Raw genomic sequence first — 10,570 nt, forward strand, 5'->3', positions numbered from 1 at the left:
CCCACCATGAATAAGTTCTTTTTATTCTTGTGAAAGCTAAGTTAGTAGAAAGCAAGCTTCTAATGACAAAGCAAGTGGGAGGTACATGGAACTTGAAGCAGCTCAAGAACCATAACCTTATGTAGTAATAGTTGGCACTAGTTTTAACAAGGATTGTTAAAATTGAATAATAGCTATTCACAAACACAAAGTGTTCGCATTAATGGTAGAATTCATCTATGACTTGAGAAATGTGGAATCTCTCATTGATGATATTTTGTTGATGGTTCCCAGAAAATCCATCAAATACCAAGATGTTATGTCAGATCTCGAATCTGATAAATGACTTAGAGTCATGAACATGAGATGTAATCCATGTATGATAATCAAGAATGGGCTCGATTAAGATTTGTCCCTATAGCAAGGCTATAAGGAGTAAATAATTCTTCTAGAAAGAATAAATTACATGGATAACCATACACATTTAAAGCAAGACTTGTAGTAAAAGGATTTTCTCATAATCATGTCATTGACTATGATCCTCATCATACTTATGACATTGACTGTGATCAAACCTTTTTCACAAGTAGCTAGGATTATATCAACAAAGATATTATTTACTATAAATTCATATTCTTAATATGAGATATAGCAAATAGATTTCAAGAAATGCCGCTTTTCTTAATAGACATCTACGGGAAGATATCTATATAGATTAGCCTGGAGGTTTTCTTAATCCATGTTATCCTAACAAAATGTGTAGAGCTTGAGGTCCACTTGTGGATATAAAGCAAACATCTCAATGTTGCAATCATCATTTGATATCAAAATGAATAGAACATGTGTGTTTACTAAGAACTAGTGGGAGCATAGTGAAATTCCTAATCGTGTTTGAATGAGACATACTTGATCATTTGAAATAACATTCCGACTAAGCAAGGTCATTTTCACCTTGACTCGGAAAGTGTTTCTAAAATGAAAGACTTAGGAAGGAGAATATACATTCTTGGAATGTAAAATCTATAAGGGATAGATAAAATGAATGTTAAAAGTTTCATGTCCTTATACATATATTGACAAAATCTTGAAAGGGATCAAGACACAAGATTCGTTTGGAGAATTCTTGGCATTGTCATATGGCACCATTTTGAGTTAGCCTCAAAAGTACATAGCTCATAGGATTGAACTAGATGAAATGATTTATATTATATTTGCTTGGCAAATGAATTCATCATTTACGCCATATTATGCATAGGACATTGTATTTGAACATGTTGTAAGCATGTCATAGGATACTAATTGAGTACATGGTTAAGTCACTGGATGACTAAGAGATCATTCTAAGAGTACTTTAGAAGGACTAAGAGAATGTATATGAGATAATCAGTTTAGAAAGAATCTTTATGGAAAGAGCTACACAAGATGTTAATTTCTAAACAGATATAAATAATTATGAATTATAATTGGATTTTGACTTCATTATGGAATGAAAAGTAAGTTTTGTTGGAATAAGGTCCAAGCAAAACATAATGACACAATCTAATAAAAAATAAGAATACGCTACTTTAGAAGTTGAATTCAAATATGATTGTATGAATAGGATCATTGAAAAACTATGTTGATCTCTACCATTCAAATATCACATAGAAATCTTTGTGACTTCGAGAGTATACTTAATCAAGCTAAGAGACTCTATGTCACGAAAGAACACAAATAATAATCTCTAAGATATTTAACTGTACTCAGAGTAAAGTTAAGTATGGAGATGATAGTATTCACAAAATTCAAACAAATTAAATTTTGTCAGATCCATTGATAAAGTCATTCTTTTGAGCTGGGTATGAATGGTCACACTTCAGCTATAAGACTTTATTATTCTAGAAATGGGTTTTTGATTTGGATTTAGTATTTGGATATTGGAACATTATAACAACAACTATTAGATAATGTTATGATATATTGGGATATAGTCATCACATTAATATTTGTTGTGTTCTATATTAACATGTTTAATCCATGAATAATGTTATTATTCTAAATGTTCATAGTCGGTTATAATTGTGGGAGCAATTATGAAGTAAGACTAATATGAAATGGATTGGTTGACTCTCATTAGATGAAAGTAGGCAACTGGTTGTAGCCAAGTTTCATACGTACGTGTCAGAGAACTAGTATTGAACTGACCCGCATCAAGATCATCTCATGGATCGCTATCGTGAATGATACTTGATTAAAATGTACTATCTTTGTATCCTTAATAACTGAGATACATAATGGGACTTAAGTGTAGGGAGTATTATGCTTTGATTATGGTCAAATGTTGTTCCTTAACCGGGCAGTTATAAAAGCCATTTTCAGGTATGGTGTGAACTACACAAGAGGCTTATATAGTCAAGATGGGATTTCTTCCTCTTATGTGTTGAGAGTTAGATATCTAAGGTGCCTCACCAAAAGTTGAACAACTAATAAGATTGATCGCGATCCGCATCTCATGTTTAACATGATGTCTGTAGCAAAGGGATAACTGATAAATTTACCTTATACACCAATTGTAGCATTGAGCTTTTTGGGAATTGGGTGTTGATAGAATGGTACAAACAGTCGTATGGTCTTAGGGGCAGTGAAATGTTGCTAGACGTTCACCACTGTCTATATCAGTCTAATATGAGTCTTGCGCAAGTGGGAGATTGAAAGATCTAGTATGCTCAAGAGTCATATTAAAGTGATATTTCTAAATAACATATGATACTAATGGGTCACACTAACAACAACTTGATACAATTGATTATTTATTAGAAATTGATTTTAATAAATATTCAATAAAACTCTTATAATTAAATTGGGAATTATTTATTTCTAGGAAATAATTAATTTTTATTAGCAAGTAACATAATATATCATATGGTATGATTTATTAAGTCATGTACAACATTTTGGACCAAAAGGACTTTTTGTTCTTTACCTAAATGTTAAGGTTTATATTTTATAAACTTGGGTTTATAAAATATACAATCTTCTTCTCCTTTTGTATATAATTTTGAAATTATACTTTAAGGGACATGATTTGATGCTTTGATTTATTAAATCAAAAGTATACATAACTTTAAAAGCATGGGGGGACAAGTATGCTTTAGGGGACAAAATTGTCTAAATTGGAAGTACCTAATGGGTAAAGACTTCACTTTAAGACATTATAAATATGAGGCTTCCACTCTTGAAGAGATGCTCTATTCTTCTTCCCTAAAACCGTAACATGCTTAGAGCATGTTAGTCTCTCCCTTTTGTTCTTCTTTTCTTGAAGTTACTTGCATCTTCATGCCTTCTTTAAGTTCATATTGGTTATGAACTTAAAGCTTAGGAGTTTAAGAGTTTTGGACTAGCATCTACATCAAGTTGAGTCATTGTTGGTGTCTCAAAGGTTCAACATTCTTCATCAACTTCCAAGCCTCCCGAGAGGACCCAAAGAACTACAAAGGTTGTTATTTCTTCATCCTTTCTATGGTTGGTGTTTTAATCTTTCCATAACTTGCAAGAAGATCCTTAGTGGGTATAAAATGTTTATGTTATTTCAAAATATTACGTCTTCCGTTTCCATATTTTTCTAGTTTATGAAACTATTTTTGGTATAAAACCCAACATGATAATCATATAAGTAACTAATTGTTTTATTAAATTCCCAATCTTAGTTACTTTAGGAAAAATGTGAAAATGGTGCTATTCCATGAAATTGCACTTTGCACCTTGCCAAGTCGTTAGTGGAGCGTGTGTGGTTAACCGACACACTAATTTGGGACTAGCAAGGGTGGAAAAGGGTAGCTTGATGGTAATCATAGATCAATGGAGCGTGTGTGGTTAACCGGCACATTGATTAGGTTATTTGTAACATTAAGAGTACCAAGCACATTTCCATGGTTACTCACACCTTGTTTGTGATCCTCGGCATCCTAGTCACAAACTTGAAGGGCATAATCGAGATTTAAGCATGGCATTGAAAAGTTCAATGAATCTCAAAAGAATCTAGGAATTTCAATCCAATTACAACTTAATAATCAATTTCGTTTTTAATGGTAGAAATTGGTAAATCGTCATTTACCTACCTACAAATATTTTTCAATTGGATTACGACATCCCTCTTCTGAATTGTAAAATATTGTTTTGGGTCCTAGCTTTAATATCTCATTTGGGTGTTATATTAAGGACTCTTATCTAATCTAAGCTTGTTCTTTTTTCTTTTCAGATGTCTATCCCAAATAATGCTTCAGGCTCCAACCCTTCTAGCTCATTCTCCCTCATGAACTTGGTTGGGAGAACTATTATCGATGGGCCAAACTTTAACGATTGGAATAGAAACATTCGTATGGCCCTTCGATACTTGTGACTTAAAGTCGGATGACACTTAAAGTCGGATGACTCCAACCCCAAAAGGATGGAGTGTTGGAGTCGTTTGACTTAAAGTCGGATGACACTTGTGAATCTTGTTTGCTTGGGAAGATGACCAAGTCACCCTTCACTGGTACTTGTGAAAGGGGTGAGGGTTTGTTGGATCTCATACACACAGATGTGTGTGGACCCTCCAGAACCGCCACAAGGGATGCTAACCACTTCTATGTGACTTTTACTGATGATTATAGTAGATATGGGTATATTTACTTAATCAAGCATAAGTCAGAAACTTTTGAAAAGTTCAAAGAGTTTAAACAAGAAGTGGAGAATCAATTGGGCAGGAAGATAAAGATGTTGTGATCCGATCGAGTAGGAGAGTATCTTAGTATCGAGTTTCACGACTATCTTAAGGAATGTGGAATTGTTTCACAGTTGACGCCACCTAGGACACCACAGTTGAATGGTGTGGTTGAGAGGTGCAATCGATCCTTCTTGGACATGGTTCGTTCCATGATGAGTCGAGCTCCGTTACCTATCTCATTCTGGGGTATGCCTTAGAGACTGCCTCCCATATCATTAATATAGTCCCTACTAAAAAGGTTGCCAAAACACCTCACGAGATGTGGACAGGGAAGGTTCCCTCGTTATATCACATCAAGGTTTGGGGTTGCAAGGCTTTCGTAAGAAGAGAGACTCACGAAAAGCTCGAACCTCGTACTGAGCGATGTGTTTTCATCGGCTACCCACAGAAATCCTTTGGATATCTCTTCTATTGATCGAGTGACAATGTTGTCTTCATTGCGAGGAGAGGGGTTTTCCGAGAGAGAGCTCATATGCCAAGAGGACAGTGGGAGGAAAATTGACCTTGAAGAGCTTCAAGAGTTAAGTGATGAAGAAACCTCAAACACTGGCACTCAACCCGAGGAGGAAACTCCTGTTGAACCTATTGACGAGTCATTACCTCTTCAACGTTCCTCTCGAGTTAGGATGACACCTGAGTTTTATGGCTTTCATATTACTACTGAAGGTGAGACGTTTATCAGTGATAACACACTGGTAAATTTGGATGAACCATCAAACTACAAGGAAGCCATGGCAGGCCCCGAGTCTGCTAAATGGAAAGAGGCAATGGACAGCAAGATTCAGTCCATGTATGACAATCAAGTTTGGAACTTGGTTAACAATGTACCAAGTCGCAAGACAATCGGGTGCAAATGTATCTTCAAGAAGAAGAACGAAATGGATGGGAAAGTACACACATATAAGGCGCGAATGGTTGCGAAGGGCTTTACTCAAACTCAAGGAGTTGACTATGATGAGACCTTCTCACCAGTAGCAAATGGATGTCAAAACCGCTTTCCTTAATGGAAAGTTGGCTGAAGATGTTTACATGTGTCAGCTAGAGGGTTTTGTCAATGCAAAGTACCCTAATAGAGTGTATAAGCTTGAGAAATCCATTTATGGATTAAAACAAGCATCTCACAGATGGAATCTTTGTTTTGATGAGAAAGTCAAAGAGTTTGGTTTTTCGAGAAGCAAAGATGAGTCTTACGTATATGTCAAAGCTAGTGGGAGTATAGTAAGCTTTCTGGTATTGTATGTAGATGACATACTTCTCATAGGAAATGACATCCCAACCTTGCAGGAGGTTAAGTCCTGGCTTGGGAAGTGTTTCGATGTGAAGGACCTTGGAGAAGTTGCCTATATTCTAGGGATAAGGATATTGAGATACAGGAGTAAAAGACTAATAGGACTTAGTCAAAGTACCTACTTGGACAAGGTGTTGAAGCGTTTCAGTATGGAGAACTCCAAGAAAGGTGACTTACCTATCCAGAGCAATACCAAACTGAGTAAGACTCAGAGTCCGAGTACAGAGGCTGAGATAGCAAAGATGAGTCGAGTACCATAATGTCCGCAGTTGGCTCGATCATGTATGCTATGAATTGTACTCACCCTGATGTGGCTTTTTCTTTGAGCATGGTCAACAGATATCAAGGGAATCCTGGTAAAGCTCACTGGATTGCAGTAAAGAACATTCTTAAGTACCTGCAGAGGACTAAGGATTGGGTCCTTACCCTCGGTGGGAGTGATGACTTGAGATTGACAGGGTATTATGACGCCAGTTTTCAGACCAACAAAGACAATTTGCGTTCTCAGTCAGGTTGGGTGTTTACCCAAAATGGGGGAGCAGTAACATGGAAATGTTCCAAACAGGAGACTGTAGCTGATTCAACGTGTGAATCAGAGTACATAGCAGCGAGCGAAGCATCGAAAGAGGGGATATGGTTGAAGAACTTCATTAGAGACCTTGGAGTTGTACCATTCATAAAGGAGCTTGTGGAGATTTTCTGCGATAATGAAGGAGCGGTTGCCTTAACCAAGGAACCGAGAGATCATAGTAGATCCAGTCATATCGACAGAAAGTGCCACTTCATTAGACATCGAGTAGAAGAAGGACTCCTCGTAGTTAAGAGGGTATCGTCCGAGGATAACCTAGAAGATCCCCTTACGAAGGGATTGAGTAAGGTTAAGCACTTGCAGCATGCTAAGAGTATCGGGCTGAAGGACGATATTAGTTTTAGTGATTAGATAAAATGTTTAGAAACTTGTAATAGCTAAAATGTAATTGAGATTTGATGATTGAATAAAAGGAGTTTTATTTATAAGTAAAGTTACTATCTTGTGTCAATTGTTTACTATTGTTTCACCTTGCATGTTTTGACTTCCAGAATACTAAGATTATTCAAAATATCCACAGTCGATCATACTTTGGAAGTAGGTTATGAAGTTAGACTATCATGAATTGGCTTGTAGATTGTCTAAGGTGTTAGACATAGCAAAAGTATGCTACAACGTTCATGAGTGCTCTTGAAATAAGATTTAATTATTGGATTAAACCCACGCTCACATGAATCACTTCATGGAATTTATCATGAGTGATTGTGAGATGATAATATCATATAGTCTTCAAACCAAGATATATGAGTTGTTGACTATGAGTTGGTTGTGCATTGATGGTATGAAAACGCATCAGTAACTTGATGTTATAAAACGTATCGTTGTGCATGATTTAACGAGTAGTTAGTACAAGCATATAAGTCAAAGTTTTTCTGTTACTTTTATCCTAAGAGGATTGAAAGCGATATCTTGGGCCCCTCGATGATTTTGTTTTGACTTATGTGTCGGGCCCGTTCAGGACTAAATTGATGTGTTCAATTATGTTCTATGTCAGACACATCGGAAATCGGGAAACAAACTACAGGACAATAAGTATGACTATGTTCCATGTATTTGTCCGCATGATATCTTGAAGAACAGAGGAATATATGATCCCTTATCTAAATAACGCGTCACTGACTGGATCAGAGTTTGCCAGCGGCTTTTGAGAGCTATGATTGCTAATCGGATTTTGAAGTTGCATTGGTAATTATAGTTATTAGACCTATCCAAGTGGGAGACTGTTGGTTTAGGTGTCTAAGCCCATAAATATAACTAGTATGTACTTGACCCGATAGTAGCATGGTCCTTTTGGGAAACGGTTTAACCCATGGAGCCTAATAAATATGAAGGGTCATGGTGCATTAGGGTTTGCATGGATGAAACCCTAGTCTTTGCCAAACTATGAATACAACCCCTTAATGGCTAAATTCGGTTTCCCATTCATTCTAAGAGAGTAATAATCGATTTTGGAGCTAACTAGCCTATTCTCTCAAGCCTCCTCTTGCATTTGGTGTTTGTGACACATTAGAGGCATCACACTTGAGGTGCTAAAGTTTTCTAAGGCCAAGAACTACAAACTACATCAAGAGGTATTCATCTAACCTGTTTTTATGTTGTATATCCTCTATTGTATGCTAGTTAGGATGTGTGCTTTGGAAAAATGAAATTGCATGTATAATTAGAGAAAACTTAGATCCAAAGCATCTAGGGTTGCATGTGCATCATAGGAGTCTTATAGTGCTTAAAACCCAACACCATTTGCAACCAACTGTCTTTCGACCAGGTTCTTGATCAACCAAATTCTAAACTTGGTTGTCATACATGGACTTGATCTCGTTGTCCTTTGCCTCGTTCCATTTGGCGGCCTCAGGGCCTGCTATTGCTTCCTTGTAGTTAGTTGGTTCTTCCAAATTTACCAGTGTACGATCACCGATAAATGTATCACCATCTGTAGTTATATGGAAACCATAGAACTCATGTGGCATGCTAACTCTACTGGAACGACGAAGAGGTAATGAATTGTCAACTAAATCAACTAGAATTTCTTCCTCTGGTTGAGTACTAGTGTCTTCTAAGGTTCCTTCATTGGTTGACTCTTGAATCTCTTCAAGGTCAGGTGTGCTCCCACTGTCCTCTTTGCATATGAGATCTCTCTCGTAAAAGACTCCCCTTCGTGCTACAAAGACCACGTTTTCACTAGGCCTGTAGAACAAATATCCAAAAGAATTTTATGGGTAGCCAATGAAAATACACTTAGCACTTTTGGATTCTAGTTTTTCATGAGTCTCTCAACTAAGGAAAGCTTCACAATCCCAGACTTTGATATGTGCTAACGAGGAAATTTTCCCTGTCTACATCTCGTGAGGTGTTTTGGCAACCTTTTTAGTAAGGACAAGATTGAGGATATGGGTGGCTGTCTCTATGGAATGCCCCTAGAAGAAAATAGGAAGATCAGATCGACTCATCATGGAACGAAGCATGTCCAACAAGGTCCGATTGTGCATCTCAGCCACTCCATTAAGTTACGGTGTTTTAGGATGAGTCAATTGTGAAACTATTCCACATTCCTTGAGGTAGTCGTGGAACTCGATACTAAGATACTCACCTCATTTATTAGTTCGGAGCATCTTTATCTTCCTGTCTAATTTATTCTCGCCTTCATGTTTAAACTCTTTAAACTTTTCAAATATTTTTTATTTATGTTTGATTAATTAAATATAACCATATCTACTATAATCATTCGTAAATGTTACATAAAACCGATTAGCAGCTCTTGTGGTGGATTTCAAGGGTCCACACACATCCGTGTGTATGAGGTCCAACAATCCTTCACCCCTTTCACAAGATCCAGTGAAAGGTGATTTTTTCATCTTGCCCAAAAGACAATATTCACCATTATCATCTGTACTCAGGTCAAATCATTCCCACACTCCATCCTTTTGGATTTGGGCAATGCGTTTCTTGTTAATGTACCAAATACGACAATGCCACAAGCATGCATTGTCGAAACCATCAGACCAATAAATGTGAAATACATTATTGCCTAAGTTATCAACACAAGTCACTATTGCATACACACCATTACAAAGTAATGCTTAAAATATAAAAATGCCATTTTTATAAACCAAAACTGAACCAGTCAAATCATTAAAAAAGTAACGAAAACCTTGTCTGAACAATGCATGAAATGAAATAATGTTTCATGTCATTTCTGACGAATAACAACAATCTATCAAATCTAAACTAACATTCCTACTAAGCACTAGATGATAAGTCCCAATATTGGTAACATGAGAAGATCGCCTATTTCACATGATCAGATTCATCCTCCCATGCTCCACCTCCTCACTTTATTTTAGCCCTTGCAAATCAGAACAAATGTGAAAACTACATCCTGTATCAACGACCCAAGAACGATTAGATTGTGAGTTATTAGTTTGAATAGTGTATATATCCACTGACAAGGGCTTCACCTTTCCATCCTTGATGTCTTGCATGTACTTAGGACAGCTCCTCTTGTAATGGCCCTTGTTATTGTAATAATAACAGATGGCCACTTTGGGGTCACTAACATATGGAATGTCTGAGTGGGGCCTTGAATGTGGGTCATTGCTTGATGAACCTGCATGGGCCTTTCTCTTTCCGTTAGCTTTGGGAGCAGCCTTTCTCTTCTTCCCTTTGCCTTGTCCAATGGCGAGAAGGGGATCACTAGAAGTAGTAGTAGGGACTTGATTTTTTCCCTTCATTCCCGACTCAACAGTCTGTAGCAAGTTATGGAGTTGGGCCAATGTGCTTATGGTTTTGTTCAAATAATAAGCCAATATGAACTGATCATAACAACTTGGCAAGGAGTTCAAGACCATTTCAATGGCTAACTCCTCGTCAAAATGCACATTGAGCCTAAAAAGGCGTTCTACGTATCATTGCATTCTCTGCACGTGGTTGCACACAAACTGTAACACCCAAAAATCAGGGACAAAAAATTTAT

This window comes from Lactuca virosa, chromosome 8 (genome assembly GCF_052849685.1).
Source record: "Lactuca virosa cultivar CGN04683 chromosome 8, Lactuca_virosa_CGN04683_v6, whole genome shotgun sequence".
Classification (NCBI taxonomy): domain Eukaryota; kingdom Viridiplantae; phylum Streptophyta; class Magnoliopsida; order Asterales; family Asteraceae; genus Lactuca; species Lactuca virosa.